This window comes from Hevea brasiliensis, chromosome 11 (genome assembly GCF_030052815.1).
Source record: "Hevea brasiliensis isolate MT/VB/25A 57/8 chromosome 11, ASM3005281v1, whole genome shotgun sequence".
NCBI classification, from domain to species: domain Eukaryota; kingdom Viridiplantae; phylum Streptophyta; class Magnoliopsida; order Malpighiales; family Euphorbiaceae; genus Hevea; species Hevea brasiliensis.
This window is the reverse complement of record NC_079503.1, coordinates 11,040,792-11,060,249: the sequence shown is the minus strand read 5'-3', so window position 1 is coordinate 11,060,249 and position 19,458 is coordinate 11,040,792.

Genomic DNA, 19,458 nt, shown 5'->3' with positions numbered 1-19,458 from the left:
TATTCAAGCCGCTGTTCCGGAGGCTGCTCCGGCTCCCGCTCCCATCGCTGCAGCTGGCTTGATCTCGCCTTCTTTTGGCTCTGCCTGCCTTGCGGCTGTCGTGGCGTTCTTCTTTGGCAAAGGGTTGAAGATCTGAGAAATAGGCGTAAGGATATTATTGATTTTTGAGATTTACTACTCATTTAGAGTTTATTGTCGGGTTTAGTAAGTAGTGTTGGATCTAGGCCGTTGGGAGTTGGTATATTTATATAAATATATAAGGTTTAAGGATTGTGAGAGTGAGATTTTACAGTTATGTAATATGTTTGGTGGTGCACAGATGGTTATGGATTGACTTATTATTATTATTATTATTATTATTATTATTATTATTATTATTATTATTATTATCACTGATTTTGTTTGGTTCCCTTTAATTTTTAGCTGATCTGATATTTATGGAGTTTAGATGAATTTTCTGTAATGATATTTCAATTTCAAGAATTAATAGGCATGGTAGCTCAATAGTCAGTGTTGCTTGAAGGGTTTCCTTCCTTTTTTCTAATATTGCCTTGTGGGTCCAACCGTCCAAGATTAAAATTGACACCCCATCTTCTCTGAAAAGGAAAATGTGGGTAGCATAAATAAACCCACTTGATTTAATAGTGTGCGCACTAATTTGATTTCCTCTGCTCTTAAGAAGTCTTTAGTATTTAATAATTTAAATTAATCTCGGCCATTGTTCATGTTTTATGCTGTAGGTAGTTTATTTAGTGCCAAGAAGTTGAATGTTGTGTTTTTTTAAATTTTTTGTTTTACTGAAAATGGTAATTGCATTTGGAAGATAATAATTATGAAACGGTTTATCATTTAGTTTTGTGGTTTGATAAAAAAAAAATTATAATTTAGTTATATTTTATTAAATTTTACCTTTGGTGTGTAGTTTAATTTCTTTCATAAAAAAGTGAGTAGTTTAATTCATGTAGTTATAATATTTGTAATAATTTATTCTCTTAACTTTAGTTAATTAATTTAATTATATGATTGATTAATGATAAATTTTAATAGAATAATTTTTATTAAAAAAATAATAAATATTAATTTATTTTTATAAAAACTTAAATTAAGGACTAAATTACAAGATATCCATAATCATGGTTAAATGTAATTAACTTCACCTATTAACATGAATTTAATATTTAACAAAATTAAATAGTAAAAAATAATTTATATAATTAAGCTCAATTAATTTGAAATTAAGACTTGTTGCATTGTTAATTGTGATTACAATATGCTCCTGGCTTTCCACTTTGTAACACTTGGGTCGGTTGAAACTTGATAGTGATGAAGAGATTTTTTTTTTTTTTTTTTTTGGGTAAGTTGGTTTTCAAGGGATTTGATTGAGCAAAATTATATCAGATGTGGGTCTGCATCCAATTAAAAATATTTTATCCCAAACACGTCACAAGGAACCAACCAGTATTTAAAAGCCACGCTGTGGCTCTTCAAGTGATTAGAGAAGAACAAAGTGATGCAAAGCAGTTAAACGTCACTCTCTAATTGGGCTACCACTTGAGGGCCCGTTTGCAATGCCCGTAAGGTCTGCTTTCCCAATAATTGAAAGGAAAACACAGCAGCGGTAATAATTAGTACGTATGGGGTAAGGAATAAAGATGAACTTCGCCCTTTTACTTTTTTTAAAGTCTAATTTTTGAACTTTTTGTTCATTTTAGGACCAAATATGCCGTAACATTTGACGGAAAAATGATGTGTAAGATACACGCGTCAACACATTTGACTTGGCGAATAAGATTTTGAATCACATTAACCCATCTTTGCTTATGGGTCTTGCTCTTGCGCTGACTGTAAAGACCTCGTGCAATTTTAACGCCTAAATATACTTCTTCAGAGCTTTCCCATTCTTTTACATGTGGCCATAGTGTCGCTTAGGGATGGCAATGAGTTCGCATTCTTAAGTATTTAATTCAATTTAATTTTTTTAAAATAAATTTAAATTTAAAAAATAATATTTATGTTGATTCAGATTCTATATATTTAATATTTACCACTTAAGTTCATTTATAAATAATTAATTATAAATATATTTTGATAATAATACTCATAAATTTTTTATATAGCATATGTTATAAGTGTATTTCAAAAAGTTTTGTCTTCTGTTGCTTAAGAATAAACTTTTATAGTAGCTTATGAGTAGATTCTTGTTATTAAGGTTATATAGAGCAAGTAATGGGGTTGACCTCGGAGGTATAAAAATTGAGCCAAAAGTTCAATTCAAGTGCAAATCAGTTGACCCCTCTTACGTGTGAGAAAAGATACAGTATCAACATAATTTTTACTATTTTAAATTTATTTTTTAATTAATTATGTTTAAAATTTTTTAATTTAATTTCTAAACTTACCTATTTTATCTCCTTACATCTAACAAGTTTTTTTGACTATCAGGAGATTTTATTAACATTACTAAACTGATTTCACTATTCCAAAACTGATTTTTCTCTTCTCAATTCATATTTGCTATTTAATTTTCTCTGCAGTAAGAGTGAATATTCGATTTATCAAACCAAGCCGAATCGAATTTTAAGTTAATTAAAATTTTAACCGCCTTTAATTGTATTAACCAAACCAAAATAAAGAGAAAATTAAATCTAATTAAAATAAAAAATATTCAATCGATTATTGATTATAACAGAATTAATAAAAAATATATATTTTTATATTATTAATTAATTATTAATAAAAATATATTTTAATCTTTCTATTTATAAAAATAATAAAATTAATTTAATGTTAATAAAAGAATAATTACAAATTAAATATTATTAGTAAAATTATAAAAATAATAATTATAAATATTATATTATTAATAAAATATAATTAATATATTAATTAAATTAATTCAGTTATAAATTAAAAGATACTAAACCAAAAATAAAAAATTTTTAGAATGACTAACCAAAAAATTACATCAAATTAAACTCATTTTTATCAAAATAATTAAATTTTATCGATTCAATTTAATTACTAAATTATAACTAAATAATGCACGTCACTAGCTAACATTACTATTGCTGGCTATAAATAGGCTTCACATTACTATTTGCTACATTTTATTTCAACTTCACGGTTAAACATAATTACAACATTATATTCTAAATAAATAGAATTTAAATATTTTTTAAAAATATTAAAATTTTAAAATATAAATTATTAATAAAAAATATATTTGATAAAATATTTAATTTATTCCCGTGTTTATTAGAAAAGTTCAATTTAAATTATTTTTAATTTTTATCTAAATTAGCTTAAAAGTTTCGATTTAAATTTAATTTAGCTCAAAAATTAAAATTTATGACCTAAATTCTTTGATTTCTCGATTCAAATAAAAAAAATTAAGAAATTTAATTTCTTAATTTTAAAACTAAATTTTTTAATTTCTTAATTTAAGCCTAAAAATTAAGAAGTTTAATTTCTTGATTTTCTTAATTTTTAGGTTAAATTAAGTTTAAATTAAAATTTCTGAATTAAATTAAACAAAAAGTTAAAAATGAATTAAATTAAGTCAAACATATTTTATCTAGATTATTAATTAAAATATATATAATTAAATAGTTCAGGTACTATTTAAGTAATATTAAATCGAATTTAGATGGATTCAGTTATTAAAATACTAATCGAATTTAAATTTGAGTAGGCAATTTTCGGAAATACCATTGCAATCTCTAATTGTAGTCTCATCGCAGACCCATTAAACAACACCTAAGTTCAGCAGTGGCAAAGAAAATGGGAATACACAGTAAACAAGAGAGATTTGAGGTGGAGAAATATCATTTCTTGATATGTGTTTCCATGACAACACTCTTGGCAATTCCAACAACAAGCCAATTTTGCCTTAGCAGCTAAAATAACACAGCAACAATTTTATTCCTTAAATATTTTTTTACCAATTATTCAAATGAAGTCATATGGGAACAACTGAGATGGCAGAGACTCAAATCAAACCATTTTGACATTTTGAAGGAAATAAAGAGGGAAAAGAAAATAAAGGAAGAAATTAAGATTTAGAGCAAAATTTTTACGTTAGAAATTGTAAAGGAAGCAAACCCATGTCTAATATGATTTCAAAAATTGAGAAAAAAATTAGGAAAAAGGATGATAGAGTAAAGTAAAAAAATCCCAGAAAGGAATAGTTACAGAGCTCAATATTAGTACTACATAGGACGAATAGCCTCTTTCCATGGCAGCCTCCTTCCATTACGTCTGTAGTCGCCGCCACGGTGCTAGGCTTGCTCCATCCGACCAATTTCACAATTAGGGTTCCAAGCATTCTCTAGACTGTGAACAGTGAGCTTTCTTTTTAATATGGGTTTGGTGCAGAGATCAAAGGGAGATGCATGGAATGGACAAAGAAAATTTTTTGAAGAAAAGAGATCAAACCCTGGAGTTTTATTTTTTTTTAAAGATATTTAAGCTCTTTCTATATGGCAATTTTTTTTTAATGAAAATTATTTTTTAAGTAAATGTATTCCACAAAAGTATTTTTTATTAGTTGATTGTAATATTAAAAGGGTGTTTTGCCAATCAGGGGTAACGTGGTCGATTTTCCTTCATCTTTAAGGTATAAGAAGCGAAGATATCTCGAGTACGAGTCTCTTCAACTACCCATTCTAAGATAATTTATTATTTAGTCTATTGGGCCTTCATTGAATCTAAAAAAAAGAGGCGTTTGATTTTATTTATAAGTAAGTCAAATAAATAAAAAGTCATAAATAGATTAATTTTTATTTAGCTTATAAATTAAAAAAAAAAGGGTCAATTGTATAGAAAATATCAAATATTTGGCCCAATTCACATTTATATTCACAACTTCAATTTGTGTAAACTGGTCAAACCTTTAAAATTTTTTCACAATTGTATCCAGGTGAGTGAAATTGAATTTGAAAAGTTAACAATAAATTACAGTATAATGCCTAAAATTTTATTTGATTAATAAATAAAAGTTTTGGATATAATCATAATTTACGGTGAATGTTTGGTATTTTTAGTCCGTTAATTAAATTTAAAAAAAAAATATATCTCATATTTATTTTTAATTAAAATTTTATACCAAAAAATATTTTTACTAATTGAAATTAGTGTAATTATTTTTTTAAATCAAGCCAAATAGATCCATATATCTAAATATAAAATGTAAAATAAGTTGATACTTCTTTACACAACAATCTTGAAAAAAATATATAATTGAAAAGAATGTATCTCAAATCAATTATAACATTCATTAAATAAAATGTGTATTTTATAAATAATTTATTTTGATTAACATATATATTTTATTTAATGAATGCTACAATTCATGATAAATTGGGTTTAAACAAAAAATTTTTATCTATTTTTTTTCTTTTTCTTTTTCCTAGTTAAGAGAGTATTAGAATCACATAACTATGCATATTATTGCATTGAGTTTTTTTTTTCTTTTATTTCTCTTCAATCAAAATTCAAACTCATTAATGGGTTTTTCAAACATTTAGTAAAAAATTAGTTAATTTATCATTAATTATAGCATTTATTAAATAAAATATACATATTAATTAGAATAAATTATATATAAAATACACATTTTATTTAATTAATGCTACAATTCATATGGGATATATTTTTTTTAATTATATATTATTTTAAAATTTGCTTTAAATTGTGGTGAAAATACTTTGTAAAAAAACATATGAATTAATAAAAATATTTTTTAGTATAAAATTTCAAAATTGCTTTAAATTGGGGTGAAAACACTTTGTAAAAACATATGAATTAATAAAAATATTTTTTAGTATAAAATTTCAAAATTGCTTTATTTTATATTTTATATTTGGATACGTAGATTTATTTGGCTTAATTCAAAGATAATTACGTTAATTTCAATCAATAAAAATATTTTTTAGTACAAAATTTCAATTAAAAATAACTATAAAATATATTTTCTTTTTAATATAAAGTTTAATCAATTGATTAAAAATACCAAATATTAACGTTAAATATTGATTATATTCAAAATTTTTATTTGTTAATCAAATAAAATTTCAGGTATTAAAATCCATTAAACTTTTTTTAAGCAAAATCTATTAAACCGATTCTATTTAAAATCAACAAAACCAATTTATTTGATTCTGTCCAAAATCAAAGTTTTTAATAAAATAGAAAAAAAATTCAATCATTAAATTTATAAAAATCAAAATTAAATCGAAATTAAAAGAAAAATCAAGGATTTTGTTATTAAATTCAATAATTGGCTTGCAATGTGTAAGGTATTAACTTTTTTTTTTTTTGTCACTTTTCTAAATATAAATATGGATGATATTTGTCTTTGAAGTCATTATTGCAAAGATGGTTTTAATTTTAATGCTGCTCCATTACTATTATTTAAATTTAGATTTAAGTACGAGGTTTTCATTTACGACTTGCTTTGATAGAGTAAGAAATCAAAAAAGGAAAAAAAAAAAAATGATTACCCTCCATGCCTTGCAGTCGTTTTAGAGAGGCTTGAATTTTTACATTTTATTTTTTTTATATGTTCTTGTTTGAATTGATTAAAAAATAATTTACTTTCAATTAAATAAAATATTTTTATATAAAATTTTAATTAAAAATAAATATAAATATACTTTTTATGTTAAATAATTAATATTTAAATATAAAATTTAAAATAATAAATTATTTTATTAATAAAATAAAACTTTATGTATTAAATTATAATTTACTATTAGCTTTTTTTTAATTCATTTATTGCTTTATACACACTCTAACAAATGCTAAAGGTTTAACAGTTTTCACACATAATTTAAAAAAAAAAAATGTCACGACCCAACCTATGGGCCGGACCGGCACTAGGACCTGGGCCAGCCTAAAGCCCCCGAGGCCCGTAGTAAGCCTAACTGTTCATTTACCCAATGCTGAGGCCCATTTGGGCCCAATTTCAAGAAAACAAACGGACAGAGTCCGGCCATAAAATGGACTTACCAACGGGGAGTTTTTGACTCACCCGACCTGTAAACACAATAAACAATCCATTGGGGAGCTCAGCTCACCCTCCACATACTCATCAACATAATAATAAATGGGAGCTCAGCTCCCTCATCAAATCCATCAAAACAGACTTAAAATATTAAGTTTACAGGTCCAACATGATAATAATATTACAGACCAAATTCAAATAATTACTGCTAACACATGCGGAAATTCTAGGAGTAAATAAAATTACACAAATATCGATAAACAACCTGCGAAGTATAAAAGCAGGTTAACCCAGAATAAAATATCCTCCTGCGGCCTATAAAAATTTTTGAACAGGAGTGAGCGTTCGACTCAGAGAGTAAAATATCAATTTTAACCATAATCTCTATAACTATCTGTAACTAATGCACCCTGTAGAGTGAAATGCAACATCAATATCATATTCACATCATAGCATCAAAAAGGTAATTTGGAGCACTCACACACCCTGTAGCATCAATCATAATATATTGGGAGCTGATCCCCTATACAGCTCTTTTAAATCCAACCTAGTGCCAGCGAAGAACTCAAGCCGGACTTTCGCTTAATAAACCAAATCGAGGGTCCCAGCGAAGAACTCAAGCCGTGACTACCCCTCGAAGGAACGGGTCCCAGCGAAGAACTCAAGCCGTGACTACCCCGTCTTATCCATAGTCCACACCACATCACACGCACACCAACGCACGCACACTGCTCCAAATTACCACAACAACACTCATGGCACATTAACAGTTATGAATGCAACATAAATCGTGCCTAGAGTTTAACTACATAAATATATGCATATAAGTGATGCATGGGCATGCTGAACATATAATAATATCGAAATTACAATTAAAATTAATATTTTACTCACAAACTTGACAAATTCTTGTGGCTGGCGGAGGAAGAAGGTCATCGCTCACACGACAATTACATTACATCTATTTAATAAAAATCACACAATACAAACAAAGAAAAGATCAAGCACGTCCTAAGTCGTAGAAAATCCTGCAGAGTCTCCCTATACATAGGACCTACCCAACCTGCAAAAGGGCTAAAAACGCACTTCTATATTCACAATCCATATATCAACAGTTCAATCATATCACACAGCCCCTCCTGGGCCCATCAAATCAATCATCCATCACAATACGCAAAATTTCAATTTAGTCCTTATTATTGATCATTTTTGCAAAAACTGCCCAAATAAGCTCTAAAAATTATAAAACTTTGCCCCGCGGTCCTTAGCAATATTACTAAGCTATTGCAAAAAGAATCGTAATTTTCTAAGCTACCACGAATATTTTATGGATTTTTAATCCTATTTAAGCACTAGAAAACTATGAAAAAAATAAGGTTCGGGTTTACCTTTGCCGATTCCGACTTCGGGAACGCGCTCGGGACGTCTGACAATGGGGGGCTAGCCAAAACCTCGGTCCAATTTGGAGATGCAGACCCGGTCAACTGTCGAATTTCCGCGAATCGAGGATACCTACACGAAGCCCATAACACGGGGGTTAGTACATAAATTTTTCAGAATTTTCTAAGCTCATTTAATGGTCGAAAATACACTGCGAAGTTTAGTGGGACCCACCGAAAAACGGTGTCGGAAAAATTCGAAATTTATGTCGTTGCGAAGCTCTCGACGAATGGAGCGTGCTGGTGGCCTCGGTTTCCTTGTGGCATTCACGGTTTTCTAGAAATCTAGCCCAAAAGTCGAAATGGGCTAAAATCTTCCCGAGCAAAAATCGGACAATCCGCTCGATGGATTTCGGCGTTCTTGGTGTCTATGGAAAGCTCTCGCCGAGTAGATGATTTTGGACACAAGACCCGGTCCAATCGGTGGCCGGATCGGCCGGATTTGGCCGGGGAAGCTGGAGCGGCGCAGACGCAGGGGCGCGTTGTGCGCGTTTCGTGTCGGCGGCCGGCCACGATCAATGGGCGGCGGCCGGCCGGGCTGGCGGCACCGCCTGGTCGGGGTGAGAGGAGAGAGAAACGAGAGAGAGAAGAGGGGAGGGAGCGTCGCGCGCGGGAGGAAGAAAAAGAGAAGAGACCGGTCCGATTCGACCGGTCCGATCCGATCCGGTTCGATTAGGCCGGTTCGATTCAGGACACAAAATTTTGAATTTTTACTCTGCCTCGGGACCGAAAACGAGGTCCAAAAATTCTGAAAAAATTTCATAAAACTCAGAAAAATACGTAGACTCCAAATATATTTTTAGTTTTGCCACGTGGTCTTTAAATTAATTTTTAAAAATCATCAAAGTTTATATTTTCGGAAAATCGAACCCGATTTTTAAAATCCGAAAAATCTCAAAAAAATTCCTAAAATTCAAATAAAATCAAAATACCAAAAATACTCATAAATAATAAAATTTTGGGGTGTTACATTCTCCCCCCCTTACAGAAAATTCGTCCTCGAATTTTTACACAAGGCAGAATAAAGCACATGATTATACATTGAACAAATAAGGGTACTTGCTACGCATGTCCCGTTCTGACTCCAGTGCACTCTTCCACCGACTGACTCCTCCACAAAACCTTAACCATAGGGATCTGTTTTGATCTCAGCTGTCTCACTTGGTAGTCCACTATGGCTACAGGCTGCTCCTCAAATGTCAAATTTTCTTTTAGCTTTATCACATCCGGCTGCAGTACATGAGAAGGATCGGGAATGTATTTCCTGAGCATGGAGATGTGAAACACGGGATGAACGTGAGAGAGGTTGGGTGGTAGCTCCAACCGGTAGGCAACTGCTCCTACTCTATCCGTAACCTCAAAAGGTCCAATATACCGAGGTGCCAACTTGCCCTTCTTTCCAAATCTCATGACTCCCTTCATTGGAGAAACCTTCAGGAATACATAGTCGCCCACTGCAAACTCCACATCCCTCCGTCTGGGGTCTGCATAACTCTTCTGCTGTCACGAAAGTCTGCTTGATCGTTCTCGATTAAAGGAACTACCTTTGAAGTGTACTGCACTAGGTCTACATCATGCACCTTCGCTTCCCCCATTTCTGTCCAACACAGAGGAGACCTACACTTTCTTCCATATAGTGCCTCATAGGGTGCCATCCCTATGCTGGAGTGATAACTGTTGTTATAGGCAAACTCCACTAAAGCTAGCTGCTCATCCCATTGACCTCCAAAATCCAAGACACTCATGCGAAGCATGTCTTCCAGTGTTTGGATTGTCCTTTCGGACTGTCCGTCTGTCTGAGGGTGGAAGGCTGTACTGAAGTTCAACTGTGTGCCAAGAGCCTCCTGCAACTTTCTCCAAAATCGAGAAGTGAACTGGGGCCCTCTGTCAGATATTATGGAAGCCGGAACTCCATGCAATCTGACTATTTCTCGAATGTAGAGCCGGGCATACTGTGCCACAGAATATGTAGTCTTCACAGGTAAGAAGTGAGCTGATTTGGTCAAGCGGTCTACAATTACCCATATCGAATCATATCCTCGCGTGGTACGAGGCAACCCAGTCACAAAATCCATAGTGATCATTTCCCACTTCCATTCTGGGATAGGGAGCTCTTGCAGCTTCCCTGACGGTCTCTGGTGTTCAAACTTCACCTTCTGACAAGTCAAGCACTTGGGCACAAAGCCTGCAATGTCTCTCTTCATGCCATTCCACCAATAGCTATCTTTCACATCATGGTACATCTTGGTGGAACCTGGGTGGACACTGTACAGTGTGTAGTGTGCCTCTCGCATGATTTCATTCCTGAGGTTGTCCACATCGGGCACACATATCCTAGAACCTTGTACTAGGGCACCATCATTGGCAAATCCAAACTCACCACCTTCACCTTGCTGTACTCTTTCTATGATCTTCATCAATTGTTGGTCTCTGTGCTGGGAAACTCTAACTCTGTCCCTCAAGTCTAGCCTTACTGAAAAGTGAGCCAACAATACCCCCTCATCTGAAAGATCTAGGATTAAACCTTGATCCATCAACTCATGTACCTCCTGAATCAATGGTCTCTTCTCTACTGAAATGTGCGCCAAATCGCTGTAAGATTTTCTCGCTCAAGGCATCTGCTACAACATTGGCCTTCCTGTGGTGGTACCGATGGTGCAATCATAGTCTTCGTAAGCTCCATCCATCTCCTCTGTCAAGTTTAAGTCCTCTGTTGGAAGATGTACTTTAAACTCTTGTGGTCGGTGTATATCTCGCACACTTCGCCATACAGTAGTGTCTCCAGATTTTCAAGCAAAGATTACACCGCCATTTCCAAATCATGGGTGGGGTAGTTACGCTCATGCCTCTTCACCGCCTTGAAGCATAAGCCACTACCTTTCCATTCTCGCATCAAAACACACCCTAGGCCAACTCGAGGCGTCACAATACACGGTGTATCCTTCACCACTCACGGTAGTGTCAACACAGGGCGGTGGTTAGACACTCCTTAAGCTTTTGGAAACTCTCCTCACAATCATCCGTCCAAATGAATGGAACATTCTTCCCGGTCAACTTAGTTAGGGAGCCGCTATCCCGAGAAATCTTGCACAAAACGCTCAGTAGTAGCTAAACCCGTAAAACTTCGCACCTCGGTGGATCATGTAGGCCTAAGCCAATCGATTCTGACTTCAATTTTCTTGGGATCCACTTGAATACCGTCTCTAGAAACCACGTGTCCCAAGAATGAGATGCTTTCTAGCCAAAATTCACATTTCGAAAATTTGGCGTATAGTTGGTGCTCCCTCAACGTCTGCAACACCATCCTCAAGTGCCACACGTGTTCTTCCTCGGTCCGAGAGTACACCAAAATGTCATCTATGAATACGATGACAAAACGGTCCAAAAATGGCTTGAACACCCTGTTCATCAAGTCCATGAAGGCTGTTGGTGCATTAGTGAGTCCAAAAGACATCACCAAGAACTCATAATGACCATATCTTGTCCTGAAAGCCGTTTTGGACACGTCCTCATTCCTGATTCTCAACTGATGGTAGCCTGATCGCAGGTCTATCTTGGAAAAGAATCTAGCTCCTTGGAGCTGATCAAACAGATCATCAATCCGAGGAAGTGGATACTTGTTCTTCACTGTCACTTTGTTCAACTGTCTGTAGTCAATGCACAACCTCAATGACCCATCCTTCTTTCTCACAAATAGAACAGGAGCAACCCAGGGTGAAGTGCTCGGACGTATGAAACCCTTGTCCAAAAGCTCCTGTAGTTGCTCCTTCAGCTCTTTCACTCACTGGTGCCATCCTGTAAGGTGGCATGGATATGGGGTTTGTACCCGGCACAACATCAAAACAAAACTCTATTTCCCTTCCTGGTGGCAACCCTGGAAGCTCCTCTGGGAAGACATCCATAAATTCTCTGACAACAGGAACATTTTCCATGCTGACACCTTCTACAGATGTATCTCTCACCAATGCCAAATACCCTTGGCATCCCCGCCTCAACATTTTTCTAGCACTAATTGCTGACACCAAATTATACGGAGCCACGCTCCTGTCACCATCAAAGCTAAACTCTTCCACACCAGGTATGTGGAAGTATACCTTTTTGTTCCTGCAGTCTAAGGTGGCATAATGAGTTGCCAACCACCCATCCCCGTGATTACATCGAAATCCATTACTGGTAGAGGAACCAAGTCTGCTGGGAGGATCTTTCCATCCACTACCACTGGGCTACCCGGAAATACCATGTCTACATCTATGTTGTCACTAAGTGGGGTAGCTACTGACAAAGGGCACTCTAAAGTTGTAGGGTTTCTACCCAACCTCATGGCAAACACAGGGGAGACAAATGAGTGCGTAGCACCCGGATCTATCAAAACACGAGCCTCATAAGAACAGACCAGAAGAATACCTGCCACAACTGCATTTGAAGCTTGAGCATCCTGGTGGGTCAGGGTGAAAACCCGAGCTTAACCCCTACCCTGAGTGGCAGAACCATGATACTGACTTCTACCTCCTGATCTGCCTCCAAATCCCCGTCCCCCTTGTCCTCGGCCCTGTTGGCCATCGAATCGATCGCCGCCATGTTGGAAGCGCCGGATACAAGCCGAGGAACATTCGCAATGTAACCCCGTGACCCCATCCGTGGCTCGGCGAACATGGGGCATTCTCAGAGCAAAGTGACCCGGTTGGCCACACCTGAAGCATACTCCTGATCCCATCAAACAAGGTCCTGAATGTCCTCTTCCACACTGTGTACAAGGTGCCAAGGAGGATCCTGAGCTGCACCAATCGCTGCATTCTCGAATCGTGACCACCGCCGATCCGCACTGTTCAATCCTCGTGGTTTGTGTCTAAAACCACTTTTCTTGTTCCTACTCTTTCCTCTGTAATTACTCTGGCCACCACTATCCGAGTACCCATGGAAGGGACACCGAGGAACCTCTCGCCTGCTTTTTCTTTGCTATTCATTGTCATCTACAAAGATAATCGATCTCAATCTGTCTAGCTCGGTCAACCACCACATCAAAAGACTGATCGGACATCATGGCCGAGTTCGCATATCTCTGTCAAGCCCCTTTAGGAATCTTTTCACCTTCATAGTCTCTCAGAGATACTGCCAGAGGGGCATATCTCGCTCAATTCCGAAATTCTCAGAGCATATTCATCTGCTGCACTGCCATTCTGTCTTAAGGCCTCAAAGGCCCACTGCTTCTGATCTCTGAAACTTTCTGGCACAAACCGGTTGATAAAAAGTTCCACAAACTGAGCCCATGTCAAACCCTCCATCCGGGGTAACACGTAGTCATTCATCCATTGCCTAGGCATGGGCCCCATGACGTGCTGCATACACTCTATCAATCTTCTATCAGTCAACTGTAATTCTGTTCCTGCCTGTCTGCAGGAATCCAAAAACCGATATGCATCGTCTGACACATCATAGGTACCAGGCACCAACTTCTTGAAATTTATGATCTGTTTGTAAGATTCCTCTCTTGGTGCGGTGGACTGCTGCTGCTGTGGAGGGTGGACCATATACTGCGCCATCATGTCGATGGTTCTCTGCAGACCAGCTAGAGTAGCTGCCATGGGGTCCATAGGACCCTGTGCCATGAAAGACTGTTCCTGAACTGTGGGTAGCTGCTCTTCTACTTGAGCAGCTCTAGGCCTCCTACCCCGCCTCCTCGGGGCAGGCGCCTCATCCTGTGCTGACACCTCGTCAGGCACATCTGGCTCTGGTGCAGTGGCAGCTCTCCTGCTTCTACGCATTTTCCTGAAATTCAGCAGCATTAGCCCACAAAATTCAAAACTGCACATTACACAGCTCTATAGACTCATATTTATACATAACATATGGAGCAGAAACTAGAAGCAAAGATGACAATGCAAGACGAATGTGGACCCTATATTTCCGCATGTGACTCCTAGTAGACTCTTCCCAACACTTTAGACAACATTCCCTAAGAATCTGGAGCCTAAGCTCTGATACCACATTTGTCACGACCCAACCTATGGGCCGGACCGGCACTAGGACCTGGGCCAGCCTAAAGCCCCCGAGGCCCGTAGTAAGCCTAACTGTTCATTTACCCAATGCTGAGGCCCATTTGGGCCCAATTTCAAGAAAACAAACGGACAGAGTCCGGCCATAAAATGGACTTACCAACGGGGAGTTTTTGACTCACCCGACCTGTAAACACAATAAACAATCCATTGGGGAGCTCAGCTCACCCTCCACATACTCATCAACATAATAATAAATGGGAGCTCAGCTCCCTCATCCAATCCATCAAAACAGACTTAAAATATTAAGTTTATAGGTCCAACATGATAATAATATTACAGACCAAATTCAAATAATTACTGCTAACACATGCGGAAATTCTAGGAGTAAATAAAATTACACAAATATCGATAAACAACCTGCGAAGTATAAAAGCAGGTTAACCCAGAATAAAATATCCTCCTGCGGCCTGTAAAAATTTTTGAACAGGAGTGAGCGTTCGACTCAGAGAGTAAAATATCAATTTTAACCATAATCTCTATAACTATCTGTAACTATTGCACCCTGTAGAGTGAAATGCAACATCAACATCATATTCACATCATAGTATCAAAAAGGTAATTTGGAGCACTCACACACCCTGTAGCATCAATCATAATATATTGAGAGCTGATCCCCTATACAGCTCTCTTAAATCCAACCTGGTGCCAGCGAAGAACTCAAGCCGGACTTTCGCTTAATAAACCAAATCGAGGGTCCCAGCGAAGAACTCAAGCCGTGACTACCCCTCGAAGGAACGGGTCCCAGCGAAGAACTCAAGCCGTGACTACCCCGTCCTATCCATAGTCCACACCACATCACACGCACGCCAACGCACGCACACTACTCCAAATTACCACAACAACACTCATGGCACATTAACAGTTATGAATGCAAAATAATTCGTGCCTAGAGTTTAACTACATAAATATATGCATATAAGTGATGCATGGGCATGCTGAACATATAATAATATCGAAATTACAATTAAAATTAATATTTTACTCACAAACTTGACGATAAATTACTGTGGCGGCTGGGCGGAGGAAGAAGGTTGTCCCGGCTCACCTGATAATTACATTACATCTATTTAATAAATTTGACTCAATACAAACAAAGAAAAAGATCAAGTACGTCCTAAGTCGTGCCGAAAATCCGGCAGAGTCTCCCCTATACCTAGGACCTACCCAACCTGCAAAAGGGCTAAAAACGCACTTCTATATTCACAATCCATATATCAACAGTTCAATCATATCACACAGCCCCTCCTGGGCCCATCAAATCAATCATCCATCACAATACGCAAAATTTCAATTTAGTCCTTATTATTGATCATTTTTGTAAAAACTGCCCAAACAAGCTCTAAAAATTATAAAACTTTGCCCCGCGGTCCTTAGCAATATTACTAAGCTATTGCAAAAAGAATCGTAATTTTCTAAGCTACCACGAATATTTTATGGATTTTTAATCCTATTTAAGACCTAGAAAATTACGAAAAAAATAAGGTTTGGGTTTACCTTTGCCGATTCCGACTTCGGGAACGCGCTCGGGACGTCTGACAATGGGGGGCTAGCCAAAACCTCGGTCCAATTCGGAGACTTTTCCAGAACAGTCCATGCGCCCAAATTTGCGCATCTTGGTCAATCGCCGAATTTCCGCGAATCGAGGATACCTACACGAAGCCCATAACATGGGGGTTAGTACATAAATTTTTCAAAATTTTCTAAGCTCATTTAATGGTCGAAAATACACTGCGAAGTTCCGTGGGACCTACCGAAAAACGGTGTCGGAAAAATTCGAAATTTATGTCGTTGCGAAGCTCTCGACGAATGGAGCGTGCTGGTGGCCTCGGTTTCCTTGTGGGATTCACTGCCGAGAAATCTAGCCCAAAAGTCGAAATGGGCTAAAATCTTCCCGAGCAAAAATCGGACAATCCGCTCGATGGATTTCGGCGTTCTTGGTGTCTATGGAAAGCTCTCGCCGAGTAGATGATTTTGGACACAAGACCCGGTCCAATCGGTGGCCGGATCGGCCGGATTTGGCCGGGGAAGCTGGAACAGCGCGCCTTGGGGCGTTCGAGCACGCTTTTTCGCCGGGCGGCACGGCCATTGGTCAATGGAGGCGCCGGCCTGGCCGGGTGGCGCCGGCCGGTATCGGTGGAGAGGAGAGAGAAACGAGAGAGAGAAGAGGGGAGGGAGCGTCGCGCGCGGGAGGAAGAAAAAGAGAAGAGACCGGTCCGATTCGATCGGTCCGATCCGATCCGGTTCGATTCGGCCGGTTCGATTCAGGACACAAAATTTTGAATTTTTACTCTGCCTCGGGACCGAAAACGAGGTCCAAAAATTCCGAAAAAATTCCATAAAACTCAGAAAAATACGTAGACTCCAAATATATTTTTAGTTTTGCCACGTGGTCTTTAAATTAATTTTTAAAAATCATCAAAATTTATATTTTCGGAAAATCGAACCCGATTTTTAAAATCCGAAAAATCTCAAAAAAATTCTTAAAATTCAAATAAAATCAAAATACCAAAAATACTCATAAATAATAAAATTTTGGGGTGTTACAAAAAAAATTGAATATCAACTTGTAAATTCGGGTAAAATTTTGGCATTTTTCATCACCTAACAAAAATTTAAGAAGCAAATTTGATCTTTCTTCCTTGGGTAATGCAATTTACTTGGAACTTCATGGCAAAGCCAACTGCAAAATTACTTTAAATATCTTCTGAGTAGGAATAAAAAAAAAATTAATGAGAATATGACGCATTAATTGGTCCATTAATTTAATAAAAAAATCCATTAATTATTTTTAAATTAATAAATTAAATTAAATTTCTATTAATTCAAATTTAAATTTCATTAAAACTCTTTAATGATACTTATAATCTAAAAAATATTGTTAATATTTATGATGATGATGATTATAACTATTATTATTAAACGAAAGTAATTGATTTAATTTAGTTTTTTTTTTATATTTTTAATCAATAACTCGATTTTTTATTTTTTATCTTGCTCACTCTTACATATATATATAGTTTTTTTTAACATGTTTCTAGTTATTGTTTCGCGTACGAAACTTTTTAACCCATTTTCTGGCTGTAACCATTTTGTTTCACCAGCAACCTTTTTTTTTAGTATAATTTACTAAGCTGTCCATGAGAATAGTAAACCCGATAAGATAAAATTTAAACTCTTTGATGCCTTTTTTACGGTTAAGATATCTTTGTAAACAAAGTGATAATGCTTTTGAGCATCTTGAAATTCTCCATTGGAATGATCACAAATGTGTTTGTCGCCATCTACTTATTCTATCAGAATAGCTCCCCAATGCGTATCACTTGCAAAATTATAGATTACTTCAAATCGTATAACAAAAATCTAGATTATGACTACCGAAACAAATTAATATTAGCGGAGTTATTGAACAAATTAACATTTATAGGATTTTATTAAAATGAGAAAAAAAAAGCATAAGTAACCGTAGCATGCCGCGGGTTAACACAACACACACGTATATATTATGCAGAGTTAAATAATTAAAATATATTGTATTAATATAAAAAAAAACTTATAACTATATTGTAATTGATGATGATAATAAAAATAATGGAAAAAATAAATCCCATTAAATTAATATATATAGAAGTTAGAAAAGAAAAAAAAAATGAGAGTGACTAATTTTATTGAATTTTGGCTCATTAAATATAAAATTAACTAAAAACAACAATATCAACCTTTTCAATAATACAAATATTGTTAGAGTTTATGAAAATTTTATTAAATACTTATTTTATTAGAATTTTGTTGAAATTCAATTATTATTTTTAAAATGTAAAATCTTTTAAATGTCTTTTAATTTTTTTTGCCAACTCATTCATGATTTATTTTGTATTGTAATTTTTTTTGGTACAATTGGATCTGATTGAGACTCGAATTCGAGACTTAACAACATTGGTAGTATTGTAATTTTTTTATCATATATAATTATATTATATAACATTAATAATATAGTTATTTTTGTATAGATAAATTTATATTTAAGTAAAGAGATTTAATTTTATAGCTCTAATTTTTGAATATATGATAAATGTGGTGGCCTTTTTTGTTATTAATTGCTTTGAAAATGTCCAAAATGGATGTTTGAGAGTTTAAATCAATAAAACAGAAATATTTAATATAATGATTACAATATAAATTGGTAAAATATGTTTCCAACTTTAAAATTCATTAACTTAAATATGAATCAACCAGTGAAGCATGTGTCATTAATTTTTTTTCTGAAAGTATGAGCATATCATATTAGCTAGTGAATCAATATTTTAGGACGCTATGCATATGTCAATATTTTTTTTTACTTCCAAATTATAAGATAAGTACTAGATGTGCTCCCCTAAATTATATATCATCTAAAAGCATTAATATTTCTCCACAATTCAACATTTTTTGTATATAATTTTCATACAGTATGTTTTAGAATTTTATTATTATTTTATAATATGGGATTTTAATTTCCACTTATCATGACTTATTTATTTATTTGTTTATTTATTCAATTAAAATAAAATTAATAATATAATACTATTTTTATATTTTAAAATATATTTTTGTCTTTATTATTTTAAAATTAACAATTTTTTATCTTTATATCACCATTAGAGAAAGTATAAAATTTTTAAAAATTATATTATTTATGTTATTAATAAATTCAAAAATTAAAATCTTATAAAATTTTTAAAATAAAAATAAAAATAAAAATAAAAATAAAAATCTAAATCTAAGAGTCATTATATTAGCAGTTTAATGATTTAATATATGTGTATATTTTATAACATTGAAAATTACGGTACTGTCTTAAATATTTATAATGTAAATGAAAATTAAAAAAAAAAACTATTCAACATGCACGGTAGATTGCCATGTGGAAGTAATGGTGTCAATGCCTGAGATGGAAGTAACTAGGGTAATTATCATTGGAGGT